Genomic DNA, 15,834 nt, shown 5'->3' on the forward strand with positions numbered 1-15,834 from the left:
CTCGTTGACGTCAATCAATGCTGAGTTTTTCAAACATAAGAAACACAGACAATTTTGATTGCGAGAAATTACTTCAGCGCGAAACAAATACTTCGAATTACAATTTTGATCATCAATCACAAATTAATAAAAGAAACATTCCTTGGGAAGAAAACGAATCGAGCGAGTGTCGTGAAAATAAGCTCTACGTCTGTAATGAACACTATGACACACGGCACGAAGTAAAAAGAAATATTTGTCTTAAATAAATGGTAGCTAGTATCGGAAAATACATTTTACTTATATACAGGGTGTTTCAAAATGAACAAACGTTTTTTAAGGCTTTCTAGCATTTATTACATTTAACTTATAAATAACACATCAAATGAAAGAGCATCTAAAATAATTTTTATTACAAGTGTTCAATGTGAGCACCATTCACACATCGAATCGATAGACGAGTTCTTCCCAAACCTTGATAAGTGTGTCTATTTAATGGTTGCAACAATGCTGTTTCTGAGGTCGGATAGATCAGCTGATAGCGGAGACACATGCACATGATCCTTTGTGAATCCTCAAAGGTAAGAATCACATGGCGTCAAATGGTGTGTGAACATGAAGCTCTGCCATCCAGCACCTTGTGGCCAATCCAGTGGTCGGGTATGATGTCGTTTAAACATTCGCGTACTGAGTTATATCAGTGAGATGGCGCACCGTCTTGCTGCCAAATAAATTTCTGTGATTCAGCTTCTTCCAGCTGAGGGTTCAAAAAATGGTTCAAATGGCTCTGAGCACTATGGGACTTAACATCTATGGTCATCAGTCCCCTAGAACTTAGAACTACTTAAACCTAACTAACCTAAGGACAGCACACAACACCCAGTCATCAAGAGGCAGAGAAAATCCCTGACCCCGCCGGGAATCGAACCCGGGAACCCGGGCGTAGGAAGCGAGAACGCTACCGCACGACCATGAGCTGCGGACCCAGCTGAGGGGAAAGAGTCATAGTTTTAGAGCATCAAGATGAGAAACATCAGTTACAGTTGCTTCACCGAAAAAGTTGAGAGCAGTCTCGTTGCAATTGTACCATCTCGTGGGGATTTGCTCCCAGATACACACATTATTTGTGTACATATTTCCATTTAGGTGAAATGTCGATTCCATCACTGAAGAGGACACGATCGAGAAAATCTTCATCGTCATGCAGCAAAATTTCATTTGCGAAGTTGGCACATAAATCGTAACTTTAAACAACTGCGAACGGTAAGGACGAACTGATTTCTTGGGGCTACGTGTGAAACATTCTTGCTCGTTCAAGACGTTCCTTGATCTTCCCTTTGCGCAAGGTTATACAAACAAATCTGTTTCAGTTTCTCTTTGGTTTGATGTGTTAATTATAATTATCAGGTGAATGTAATAAATGCTACCAAGCCTTAAAACCCGTATATTCATTTTGAAACACATTCTATATAAATATCGAAAACGGTTTCATAACATTTTGTGAAGAAACAGTACACCTACATCTACAACTACATTTATACTCCGCAAGCCACCCAACGGTGTGTGGCGGAGGGCACTTTACGTGCCATTGTCATTACCTCCCTCAATCAATTGAAACCTTCCGTTCCTCTAGAGACTTGCGGTACACGGCTGTTAGAAGGGGGGCTAGTTCTTTCGCGTACTCTGTGTAGAATCGAATTGGTATACCGTCAGGTCCAGTGGACTTTCCTCTGTTGAGTGATTTCAGTTGCTTTTCTATTCCTTGGACACTTATTTCGACGTCAGCCATTTTTTCGTTCTTGCGAGGATTTAGAGAAGGAACTGCAGTGCGGTCTTCCTCTATGAAACAGCTTTGGAAAAAGGTGTTTAGTATTTCAGCTTTACGCGTGTCATCCTCTGTTTCAATGCCTTTTTATCATCCCAGAGTATTTGGATATGCTGTTTCGATCCACTTACTGATTTAACGTAACACCAGAACTTCCTAGGATTTTCTGTAAAGTCGGTACATAGAATTTTACTTTCGAATTCACTGAACGCTTCACGCGTAGCCCTCCTTACGCTAACTTCGACATCGTTTAGCTTCTGTTTGTCTGAGTGGCTTTGGCTGCGTTTAAATTTACAGTGAAGCTCTCTTTGCTTTCGCCGTAGTTTCCTAACGTTGTTGTTGAACCACTGTGGGTTTTTCCCGTCCCTCACAGTTTTACTCGGCACGTACCTGTCTAAAACGCGGAAATCACAATAGACAGTACGAATCAAGAAAAAATATTTGTCGTAAATAAATCAACGCTGGCATCTAAAATACATTTCAACTATGTAGCTCAGGTGGAGACTACGATAGCCAACACAAATATATGCATCAGTAGTAAACCGGAAAGGTTATTCCACAAGAACTTTAACAGAATGAAAACGAACCGAGTATCATAAGAAAACACTTCAGTTGTAGTGGAGACCACGACAAACAGTAAGAATTTTAAAAACAATTATCGTAAAGAAAAACACACTAATAATCGACTAAATACTATTAGATTGCTCTGCAAAACTTAAGAACGAGATAGATAAAATGACGTAACGTATTAATTACTTGGTGGAAATGAATGAAAGTGCGAGAGTATGTTCCCAGGGGCTCTCAGTCGTGCAAAGAAAGTACGCCACGTGGCTTGAGGTTAGCGTGACCAGCGCCAAATGGGGGGCTGGCTCTGCAACACGAAGCAGCTGAAGGAACGGCAGAAGACTGTGTTATTCTGCGATGACTGGGGCACTGTGGTATGGTTCTTCAATACAACATGGACCGGAGACAACATCTGGATGACTTTCCACGGGGGAGAGTCATCGGAAAATAGGAAGAAGTGTGACAAGTGCTGCCCAGGAGTGCGGAATTGCTCAGAGCATTGATTCGCGTGGATGGGGAGCCTTCCAGACCACAGGCACTGCCCGAAGGAGACCAGCTGGTCAGCCACGTTCAATTACAGGATCAGATGAGCGCTACATTGTGCAACAGGCAAGAAGCGACCCACGTAAAACAGCGGGTGCGAATGCAGCCTCATTTAACTAGAGTCCAGGGCACGCGACCTCACGCTGCACAGTGGCACGACGACAGCAAGTGTGTGGTCTCTTTGCCCGACGACTGGTACCTTGGATTCTGTTGAAAGCTGCACATCGGCGACACCGTTCGGTATGGTGCCAGGAGCAAGGGGAACGGATCAGCGAGGAGTGTGGTCGCGTGTTGTTCTCGGATGAGAGCAGATTCAGTCTGAGTAGTGGTTTTGGACGTACCCCATTTGGCGAGAGGTGGGAACACGTAATGCAACCAGAAACATTGTCGAACATGGTCGTTTTGGAGGTCCAGATGCTACTGGTTTGAGAATGCATGCCGGCCGCGGTGGTCTCGCGGTTCTAGCCGCGCAGTCCGGAACCGTGCGACTGCTACGGTCGCAGGTTCGAATCCTGCCTCGGGCATGGATGTGTGTGATGTCCTTAGGTTAGTTAGGTTTAAGTAGTTCTAAGTTCTAGGGGACTAATGACCACAGCAGTTGAGTCCCATAGTGCTCAGAGCCATTTGAACCATTTTTTTGAGAATGCATAATGTTGCATTGGCATACTGACCTCTACATGTACATCTACACGGTTACTCTGCAATTCACACTTAAGTGCCTTGCAGATGGTTCATCGAACCATTTTCGTACTACTTCTCTACCATTCCACTCCCGAATGGCGCCTGGGAAAAAAGAAAACGTAAATCTTTCCATTCGAGCTCTGATTTCTCTTATTTTATTATGATGGTCATTTCTCCCTAGGTTGGTGGGTATAAACAAAATATTTAGGCATTCGGAAGAGAAAGTTGGTGACTGAAATTTCGTAAATAGATCTTGCCACAAAGAAAACCGCCTTTGTTTCAGTGAGTGCCACCCCAACTCGCGTATCATATCAGTAACACTCTCACTACTATTGCGCGATAACACGAAACGAGCTACCCTTCTTAGCACTTTTTCGATGTCCTCGGTCAATCCTATCTGGTAAGGATCTCACACCGCGCAGCAGTATTCCAGCAGAGGACGGACAAGTTGATGAAGGCTGTCTCTTTAGTGGGTTTGATGTATCTTCTAAGTGTTCTGACAACAAAGCGCAGTGTTTGTTTTGCCTTCCCCACAATATTATCTATGTGGTCTTTCCAATTTAAGTTGCTCGTAATTGTAATTCCTAGGTATTTAGTCGAATTGACAGCCCTTAGATTTGTGTGATTTATTGTATACCCAAAATTTATCGGGTTTCTTTTAGTACTCATGTGGATGACCCCGCACTTTTCTTTCTTTAGTGCTAATTGTCACTCTTCGCACCATACAGAAATTCTCTCTAGATCATTTTGTAATTGGAATTGATCGTCTGACGAGTTTACTAGACTGTAAATTACAGCGTCATCTGTAAACAATCAAAGGGGGCTGCTCAGATTATCACTAGATCATTTATATAAATCAGGAACAGCAGAGGGCCTGTAACACTACCTTGCGGAACGCCAGATGTCACTTCTGTTCTACTCGATGATTTACCGTCTATCACTACGAATTGTGACCTCTATGAGAGGAAATCACGAATTCAGTCACACAACTGAGACGATACTCCATATGCACGCAATTTGATTAATAGTCGCTTGTGAGGAACGGTATGAAAAGCCTTCTGGAAGTCTAGGAATATGTAATCGATCTGAGATCCCTTGTCGACAGCACTCATTACTTCATGGGAATAAAGAGCTAGCTGTGTTGCACAAGAATCATTAGCACTGTACAATAGCCAGTCAACTTTACAGTGATGCTGTACTTCTTCTCCATGTACGGCTTTTCGGGGGTGCATTCGGCCCGGACTTCATTTTTATGGATGACAGTATTCATCGAACACAGCAGGTGGAGAAGCTCTTGGAACGAGAGGGTACTCGGCGAATGGACCACCCTGCCCGTTCCCCCGAATTAAATTCCATCAGAACGGATGGGGTAACATGTAGCGGCGCGCCCAAACGCTCCAGTGACCATCGAGGAGTTGTCAACTGCTCTGGTGGAGGAATGGAAAGCCCTACCACAATAACTCCTTATCAACACTGTGGCCAGTAAGGAATGCGTTGCACAGTGTGCACTGCTGCCCATGGTGATCACACTCCCTATTAAGAACCATGTGCCGTCTTTTGTAATTTGCAGGGAACCATCATAATTCGCGGTGACTTCAGTGTAAGTCTTTGAATAAAGTGTCATTTCTGTTCGTCTCATTCCGTATTTCTTTCAGTTATCTTCTGTACTTCACTGTGGCAGGTTTTTTTCTGTGTAGGGTCCAAATTTCCTCGAGTTACGTTACTTGGCAATGACGCATCATGCGAAAGTTACTTTCGTCATTAAGTTTTGCACGCCAGTGTATTCTCTCCGAAACAGAAAAGACAATACTTTGTTCCTTATACACAGCAAAGACTTCTCTCGTAACGAACGAAGATATGACAGCAAATACCTCGATACAGAATTTGCAAATCGAAATGGACACCAAGAAGAGACGCCACAGCAGCCATCACCATTACGTCATTGGTCAAAGCCGTTGGTTAGTGCTGCATATTCTATCACTTAGCACTTTCACATTCAGATGTATACAGCTCAAAGACTCTTCACTGTTAAAGTAAACTTAGTTCAATTGCTAAGATAATAGAGACAAGTTGCTAAGATAATACATACAATGAAAGTACAATCTTTTTTATGTACGGGGTGTTCAGAAAGTCTCTCCGCAGTGCCGTATGATTGTTAGCCGCGCGTGCCGTATGATTGTTTGCCTGGCTAGGTTATTTCCCTTCAAGTGGACTCTCCCAACATTCCACTGTTTCGTTTATCTCAGCCAGCGTCAGTAGTATCGTTGGAGTGTGTCGTTATGTGTTGAAGTGAACGTTTAAGTTTAGTTCCTTTGTTCGGATTTTGTCACTGTTAAAATGCTAACCATTGAAGAACGTGTGTTTTTAGTCGAACAAGTGTTCAGAGCTGGCGGTAAATACACAGTTTCATTTCTTCAAACATTTAATTCAGTTTTTCCGGAGACAACACTCTCACATCGCGATACCGTGCGAGATTTGATTAACAAATTTCGAAATACGGGTTCAGTGACAGATGCACCGAGAAGTGGTCGTCCTAGCGTTTTGTCTGAGGATAAACTACTCGATATTTCCGATAAAATGTCCATGAGTCCGAACAAGTCAGTAAGAAAACTGCCCAGTAAATCGATGTTAGTGTCGGAACGGCCCACACAGCTGTAACGAAAAAATTAGAACTTTTTCCCATACAAAGTGACAGTCGTGCAAGAACTGAAAAATACTGATAATGGCAAGAAACTGCATTATTGTCAACGGTTCAAAAATTTCGTTCAACAAAATGGAAGGGATATTCTTAATGAAACGTTTTTCACTGATAAGGCGTGGTTTCATTTATCCGGGTACATGAACTCGCAAAATTCTCGTATGTGGAGTACTGCAGTTCCATTGTGTATTCATGAGGAACCGCTTCATTCTGTGAAAGTAGGAGTTTGGATTGCAATTTCTAGACGTCAGATTGTGGGTCCCATATTTTTCAACGAAACAATAAACGCACAGCGATATTACAGTGATATTCTGTACCTATTTAAAGGAGAACTTGTGAAATACTGAACGGTTATTTTGAAGAAGATGGTGCATCCGCGATTACTGCTCGCGTTTCAATGTCACTGCTTGCTGATCTTTTTGGTGATCGCATAATTTCACAGGGAGTTTGGCCTCCACGATCGCCTTACCAAACATCACCTGACTTTTTCTTCTGGGGTGCAGCGAAAGCAACTGTCTATAAAAACCGTCCAAAATCCATCGATGAATTGAGAACTACAAATCCACTTTCACTGCTTCTGTTACAGAAGTGTTACAACTTGTGTTTGGAAACATGATTAAACGAATTGAATTGTGTATTCAACAACAGGGGGGACACTTTCAACATTTAATGTGAAAATTTGTAAGTAAGAATGAATATTTAGTAAATAAATAACTTGAATTTAACTGAGTTTCATTTCCGTATATTCACTGCGGCATACCGCACGCGCGGCTAGCAATCATACGGCACTGCGGAGAGTGTTTTTGAACACCCCGTATAAATATTTTCATATCACGGCGCTTATTAAATATTATGACTATTTGGTGTGTCTTTGTTATTCAGTAATATGAAGACAACATATTTTTCTCCGCCAACACTCTATATTAATGAAGCAAGCATTCCACCATTGAAACTTCTCTGAAAAAATTTATATCGTCACTGTCCAGCTTATCATTTAGCAACCTGTTACCATGTACCGCGCCATGAATGAAAACTTCTAGTTCTACAAACAAGCCCATTAGGTGCCCCTTGTCAATTTTATGTAGCATTTATTAAGATCATTCACGACAGCCTGGAATGGGTGGCCAGTGTCCTTAATGTAGGCGACTATTGCTGACAGCATGGTTGTTTTTGTGTAGGAATTCATGTATTGTTCTTCGGAAGTGTTTCTCAGTTTGACCTACGTAGAGGGTTTTGTATCTACACTATCTTGTAACTGCCTGATTGTGTGTGTTTATCTGCCTTTCTGCTTATGCTGTATCACAGTGTGCGTTGCAATTTTTTATGTGTTGTGAATGCCACGGTAATGCTGGGCGATCTGAAAATATTTGCTATTCTTTGGAGGAGTTCGCTTGTGAATGGTATGCAAGCAGAGGGTTACTCCTTTATTTTCTGCGTAGTAGTGCCTTCATTATTTTTTTTCTTTTGTCAGTAAGCGTGTGTCTACAGCAATTTTCAGTAGTTATTTGTCCGTCGGATTTAGTTCCCCCTGCTTTGCATATTTATACGCTGGTATATTACTGGCTGCCAACGGCATTGTCGCAGTGTAACACCGGTTCCCGTCAGATCACCGAAGTTAAGCGCTGTCGGGCTGGGCTAGCACTTGGATGGGTGACCATCCGGTCTGCCGAGCGCTGTTGGCACGCGGGGTGCACTCAGCCCTGAGGAGCTACTTAACTGAGATGTACCGGCTCCGGTCTCGGAAACTGACATACGGGCGGGAGAGCGGTGAGCTGACCACGTGCCCCTCCATATCCGCATCCAGTGGCGCCTATGGGCTGAGGATGACACGGCGGCCGGTCGGTACCTTTGGGCCTTCATGGTCTGTTCGGGAGGAGTTTAGTTTAGTTTTAGTTTAATATTACTGGCTCTGTGTACTAACTGTGCACACGAAAGTCCATTTGTCACTCAATAGTCTTATGTCAATCAGTGTCTTCATAGTCTGAATAGTGCCAGCACTGCACGTAGAGAGAGTGTTAACGTGCAACTGTGCCGGTAGCCGGTGCATTCCGTGGGAAGGCAGCACGGGAGACGGCGCATGGGTGGGAGCGGGTCTCACGGTGTCGGGTGTCGGGTGTCGCATGTGAAGTCGGCGAGACGTGAGCGCTTTCAGCATACTTCTTTTGCAACGTATCTGTGATATAACCAGCAGTATGTCCTTACAACCGTTTTACAGAAAACACACTGGCGGAAATGGAAAGTGTTACATTGTGAAGCACCAGTCCCACGTTTATCAGACTTTGTGGAGATGTTCATCACATATCCAGTATTAAAAGGCGTTCATTCCATTAGCAACAGCCACCTAATATCGTCTTGAGAAACTTCTTGCCATGCCTGAAACTCGTACTGTGTCAGTTTGTGAACGTTTCCATCTGGAGAACAGCACAAAAATATACGTCTTTTCATCGCATCCGAAACATGCTGTATGGATGACAAATAAGGGGCCACGCAAATCACTCAAGACTCCGTAGACTCCATGAGGAGTCTGTTGTATTAACTGGGTTGTAGGGTCTTTCATTATCTTGCTTATCCTGCTGGAATATAGCATTTCGTTCCCTGGCCATGAAGGGTATTACAATAGGGCTTACCATCTACAAATGAATTTTCACCTTCCAACGGAGTGCACTCTGATTTGAGACTTCCTGGGCTCGAATCTAGAATCTTAGCTTCGTGGGAAAATGCTCTACCGACTGAGCTATCCAAGCACGAATACGACCCGTCCATACCGCGTTCTCAGAGAAACGAAGTCTAGGTCTTCGAGAGGCCTTCATATTAATTCTGTACATACTTACAGGATTTTCTTTTCTTCTAGAGTTCGGAGTGCGTAACCAACAAAACCTCTTCATTTTGTAGGATCTGTAGACATTGGGCCGGCCGTTGTTCCCGAGCGGTTCTAGGCGCTTCAGGCCGGAACCGCGCTGCTGCTAGGGCACTGATGAATGGCTCAAATGGCTCTGAGCACTATGAGACTTAACATCTGAGGTCATCAGTCCCATAGACTTAGAACTACTTAAACCTAACTAACGTAAGGACATCATGCACATCCATGCCCGAGGCAGGATTCGAACCTGCGACCGTAGCAGCAGCGCGGCTCCAGACTGAAGCGCCTAGAAGCACTCGGCCACAGCGGCCGGCGAGGACTGATGACCTCAGATGTTAACTCACATAGTGCTTAGAGCCATTTGAACCATTTGTAGACATTGTTTGCATGGTATCATCTTCAGCGTTTGCCCAAACTTTTATTTCTCATTCTAAACATGTTTCAGGCCAAGCTCCATTTTTACAAACAGCTGTTTTCGATATATATATATATATATATATATATATATATATATATATATATATATATATATATATATATATCGTGATGCACTTCTTAATTTTGTTCATGTTGTGACTGCTGCTCTTGTTCCATACACACATGAAGACAGAAGACAACGAGGCACCACGAAAGGATTATCCAGATGGTATGCAAATCGGTAGATGTGATTTACATGTATAGACAAGCAATTGATTAAAACTTCAGAAAAAATTGGAAGACCTGTTCATGAAAAAGAACTTCACAAACTGAGCAAGTCAATAACGCGTTGATGCACCTCTGGTTCCGATGCAAGCAGTTATTCGGCTTGGCATTAATGGACATAGTTGTTGAATGCCCTGCTGAAAGATATCGTGCCAAATTTTGTCCTATTGGAGCGTTAGATTGTCAAAATCCCGAGCTGGTTCGAGGGACCTGCCCATAATGCTCCAAACGCTCTCAATTGGCGAGAGATCCGGCGACACTCTGGCCAAAGTGGGGTTTGTGAGCCATGAAGATAAGGAGTAGGAACTCTCGCCGGGGGCGGGCGAACATTATGTTGCTAAAATCTAAGCCCAGGATGGTTTGCCATGAACGGCAACGAAACAGGGCGTAGAATATCATCGACATGCCACTGTGCTGTAAGCGTGCCGCTGATGACAACCAAAGTGCTATGAAATGAAATGCTACTCCAGAGCATCACTCCTGGTTGTCGGACCGTATGGCTAGCGACTGAGGTTGGCATCCCAAAGCTGTCCGGGGAGTCACCAGACACGTCTTCGCTGACTATCCGCGCTCCTGTCAATGAGATTCCAGGCCGAAAACGTGTTTGGTGACGGCTCGGACAGCTGTGGGATACCGACCCGACTGTCACCCGCCATACGGCGTGACAACGAAGAGTGATGGTCTGGGATGCCATTTCTTTTCATAGCAGGACCCCTTAGGTTGTCATTCGTGGCACCCTTACAGCACGGCAGTGAGTCGACGATATACTACGCCCTTTTTGTGGGTCAACGGAAGCGTCGGATTCCACCAGTCTGCTTTGACCCATGACGTAGGGGTGTTGTGGTATGTGGCGTCATTACGGCGCGGAGTTTTTGAGTTGGTTGTGTTTGTAGATGTCGTCTTGTTGCGTTTGATGGCGCCCTTTGTGTGTGTGTGTGTGTGTGTGTGTGTGTGTGTGTGTGTGTGTGCGTGCGTGAGTGTGTTTGGGATGGCCGACCTACTTTGCAGCGCCGAAATTTGTTGGTGGTAAGTAATTGTTTTTTGGGTATATTTTTCTCGAGTTGTAATGTTTTGTGTACTGAATGCGTTTTAATTTACGTAGGGATGTTTGTTGACTTTTGAATTTTTGAAGTGTTGTGGTTTTGGTTTGGTTTTTCATAGTTGTAGGTGTTGGTCTTTTCGTATCAGTAGTTATGGTCAGGGGAAATGACCGATTCCCATTTTTGGAGTTTTATATGTAGGTATTGGCGTTTTGGTATCGCGAGCTATGGTCAAGGCATATGTCTGATTCCAATTTTCGTAGTTTTTGGTGTAGGCGTTGGTGTTTTGGTATCGTCAGCTGCAGTTGACCTACATAGATCAAGGAAAGTGTTCGATTCCGGTAGATTTTGTAATTTTCTTTTCCTGTTCGTCAGTTAGTGTGTTTTGGGATCGTGGTGTGTCTTTTTTTTACTGTTATGTTTAGCTTGTCCCCTCCCTAAAACGCCCAATTTCCCGCGGTTGCCCTGTTAGTTTGATTGTATTTTTGGAGGGAGGTGTTATTGGCTTATTTATACGTATTTTCGTATTTGTTGCCGTGTGTATGTAGTGACATCATATGCGCCACATAGGAGACGTTTGGAATAGCCATTATCACAATATAGATGACGTCATGGGTGAAAGCAGACTGGAGGAATCGGACACTTCCGTAATCCCCTTTTTGTTGCCGTTCATGACAAGCTATCCTGAGTTTAAATTTCAGCAAGATAATACCCGTCCGTTCGCGGCAATAGTTCCTGTTCCTGGTTGCAAAACTCTTGTCTTGGCCAGCAGGGTCGCCGGGTCTCTCCCCAACTGAAAACGTTTGGAGCATTATGGACAGGGCCCTACAACCATCTCGGGATTTTGACCATTTAACGTAACAATATCCATCACGAGGATATCTAACAACTCTGTCAATCAAAGCCAAGTCGAATAACTGCTTGCATAAGGACCAGAGGTGGACTAACGAGCTATTGACTTGCTAAATTTGTGAAGGTCTTTATCCAGCATAAAGTACTCTTTTACTCTGAAATTGTAATCATTTGTTTGTCTGTACATGTACATCACATCCATCGATGTCCGTCCTGTGCGGATAATTCTTTCGTGGTGCGTCGTTTTTCTTGTTTTTGTACTTTGACGGATGTACAGTAGGCCCTTTTCTTACTACGAGACTCTTCAACGCACTGATTTACGATATTAAATCGTACATCTCTACGATAACGTATATCCTCACATCCTTATTCTATCATGACGACTGTTGATAATAGACTTTGGTCAGAAACATATTCATTATGAGAAATGAAAGTTTATAGCGCACAAAGGTGCAAATGAAAATGGTTTCATTTAAACGATATATCCTGACTTTAATTTTGGGTGTAATGTCTGACTTCCTAGATACAGTATAGAAGATTTCTTCTTTCCTTACTTTCCCCGTTCTATTGTCCCTGCGTCTTGGTGTCCTCAAAAATTTCCCCCGTAGAAAAAATGGTTCCAAGATACAGGTAAAATTACTTCTTCGACATTTTTCTGTACCAGTTTTTAAACTATACAGGGTGGGTCACTAAGTATTGCCACCAAGAAAAACTCCTAAAGTATGATAGGAGCTGAAAACTTTGTACGTCATAAGCTGCGTGGGACAACGGGGGCCATAATATGACGTTAGTTTTTTTTGTTGCTATATGGGATCACGTCAGAGATATGAAGGTCAACTTTTTTTTTAATGGGATCCTGTAGTTTGGTACTTATTTTCTGATACCGGCTATTGAGACGGATCCAATGATGTGTAACAGTAAGGTCTTTGAAGGTCATAAAGGTGGCATGAACGTCCATTTACAGAAGGTGTTCGAAGTGATGACCATTGGTATCAATGCAGTGCTGCAATCTCCTTATCATGGATTGAGTGGTATTCCTTATCACATCGGCACTTTCTCGAAGCACATGCTCTGACAATTCTCTCTCACATATCTTCAGGTGTAGTTGGAATGTATTTACAAACTATGTCTTTTACGAATCCCCACTGCAAAAAATCCAGAGGCGTAAAGTCTGGCGGACGAGCCAGCAACGACACGTCTCCTCCGCGTCCAATCCAACGATTTCTAGCCATCAGCGAAAAATGTACCGGACACACATCGTGTTGATACCACATTCTGTTCCTTGTTCCTAAAGGTATTTCTTACTATAACAGACCGAATGTTTCTTGCAGGAATGTGGTGTACTTCCTACCATTAAGATTTCCTTCGATCAAACAGGGGCCTATAATTCTGTCCTCCAGAATCCCACACCATACATTCACCGACCACGGTTTTTGGTGTGCAACTTGCCGCAGTCAACATGGATTTTCAGTTGCCCAATAATGCATGTCATGCAAATTAACATTTCCATGGTTTGTGACTGCAGCCTTGTCAGTAAATAAAATCTAATTAATAAATGTGTCATCCCTCTGAATCTGAAGTTGAGCCCATCGGCAGAATTCAGTGCGAAGCATACAATCCGTACCAGTTAATTCTTGGTGGAGACTGATATGGTAAGAATGCAGAAAACGAACACTACTCTGGTTCATGCCAGATTCCCTTGCGATTTGACGCGAACTAACACAAGGATCTTGAACCACAATGGCAAAAGTACCAATTTCCGTTTCCTCGTTAGTAACTTTCCTTTGCCAGATATGTTTCCGATGCGTTAAAGATCCAGTTGTTCTCAATTTACCATACACATATATAAGTGTACGACGTGTAGGGTGAGTACGTTGAGGATATTTTTCAGCGTATAAGTCTCTAGCTCGCACTGAATTTCGTTGGTATTCTCCATAAATGAGAAGCATATCGGCTTGTGCTTCGAAGGAATACAGCATTCACATAAGTTTGATTCGACGGTACTAGTCTTACCGTTCCTATTAGTGTTGTATTGCGAAACCGTCGAATGGTGCTTACATGTCAGTGGCGTCCACCCCTGGTAGCTGAGTGGTCAGTACTACAGTATGTCATGCCTAACGGCCCGGGTTCGATTCCCGGCTGGATCGGAGATTTTCTCCGCTCAGGGACTGGGTGTTGTGTTGTCCTTACCATCATCATCATTTCATCTCCTTCGACACGCAAGTCGCCGAAGTGACGTCAACTCGAAAGACTTGCACCATGCGAACAGTCTACCCGATGGGAGACCCTAGCTACACGGCATTTACATTTTTATGTTAGATGGATCGATGGATACGCCGTATTCGGCGAATATTTACTATTTTCACGATATACGAGAGAGAATTGTAAGAGCATGTGCTTCGATAAGTGCTGAAGTGGTAAGGAATACCACTCAATCCATGATAAGAAGATTGCTGCACTGCATTGATACCAATGGTCATCACATCGAATACCTTCTGTAAATGGACGTTCATGCCTTTTTTTTACCTTCGTTGACCTTACTGTTACACATCATTGGATTCGTCTCGATAGCCACTATCAGAAAATAAGTACCAAACTATAGCACCCTATTTTTAAAAAAAGTTGACCATATATCTGATGATATCCCACCTAGCAACAAACAACCAACGTCATATCATGGCCCCCGTTGTCCCACGCAACATTTGTACCATAAACTTTTCAGCTACTATCATACTTTCAGAGTTATTCTAGGTGGCAATAGTTAGTGACTCATCCTGTATATCGCATTAGTATGTTGTCAGTTGAAGAAGTATTGGCTTTATCAGTATTAACTTACAGTCCTGTTCCAAAGAAAGGTATTGTACATGTGAAACTTATTTTCAAAGTGTGATATATTTATTTTCCTCGTAATACGTTTCAATTTATTAACCTATTGAAATAATTATTTAAATAAAAATAGACTTTTAGTAGGTTTTTAAAGCGGATTAAAAGAATAAACTAATTTCTCCTAGCCCATTACAGATTCATAACCCCATGCACATGGTCCTGAAAATTTGTGCTTGTGAATTTTTAATACCTGTGACATCACTTGTAAGATTTATAATGAAAAACCTGTGGCGCGTGCAGTACATAACTGCTGCATTGTCTGTTGCATACGCCCCACGTTTTGCATCATAAATCTTACAAGTATTGTCATAGCTATTACAAATTTTCAATCACAAATCTTCAGGACTATCTGTAAAGGGTTAGAAGTCTGTATGGGCCAGCAGAAATTGTTTTGTACCTTTAAGTCCGATCAAAAAATGTGTTATATTAAAAGTTTATTTTCATTGAAATAATTATCACTTCTCAAAATGACGTCAAATTTGTACGGAATATTATCGAAAAAAACGAAAATTTTAACATTAGATTGCGCTGTTTGAGGCAGAATATGCAAAATAAAAGATGCGGGATACACGGCTGTTAGTTTGCGTCTGACACGCTCTGCATGACTGTCTCAAAGCAGGATCGCGCGCAGGTGGCAAAGCTCTTTTAGAAGAACGGTGACAGTGCGCCAGAAACTCTGCAGAAGTTCCGGACACTCAAGGATATGAAGAAAGACGTCGTTCCAATGTCTACCAAGGATCAGGAGAAAATGATAGAAAAATTCTAAAAGACGGGTTCTTTCTAAGAGCAATTCGGCAGAGGGAGGAAAGAAATTGATCCGAAATCAGTAGATGTGGCCACAGCATTGCAAGAGGGGTCGAGCGATGGTGTGCAAACATGGAGTGCACGGGACATTGCCCTAACTTTGGACATGGCTGCTAGTATGGTGTGTAAAGTTCTACGAATATCCTGCATTACTGAGGTGACATCTGTATGATAAATCCCTTCCGTCGAGAATTTCTTTCCATCATACCTCCTCTGTGTTACCACACATGACGTCTCACTGATCTCATTTCTATTAAGTTCTCTGCCGACCTCAGCCAAGGCAGACAACATGTCTGTTCTCCGAGACCGCCGAACCAGCTCTGATCTTACAGCCGAACCACTTCACCGGCCGTACAAGTTACGCGCTAACCGAAAATCTCCGAAGTGCTTCGTCTGCCCT

The 15,834-nt window shown here is 42.9% G+C and overlaps 1 protein-coding gene and 1 pseudogene across 1 annotated transcript in view; one reads left to right on the top strand and one right to left on the bottom strand.

Annotated features, from left to right (window-relative positions):
* LOC126260416 (coiled-coil domain-containing protein R3HCC1L) overlaps nucleotides 1-15,834 on the bottom strand; it is a 162,410-nt gene that overhangs the window by 87,274 nt on the left and 59,302 nt on the right. The gene's annotated exons all lie outside the window — the stretch shown is intronic.
* Nucleotides 7,856-7,972, top strand: LOC126261409 (5S ribosomal RNA; annotated as a pseudogene).

Source organism: Schistocerca nitens, chromosome 5, assembly GCF_023898315.1.
Source record: "Schistocerca nitens isolate TAMUIC-IGC-003100 chromosome 5, iqSchNite1.1, whole genome shotgun sequence".
Lineage (NCBI taxonomy): Eukaryota > Metazoa > Arthropoda > Insecta > Orthoptera > Acrididae > Schistocerca > Schistocerca nitens.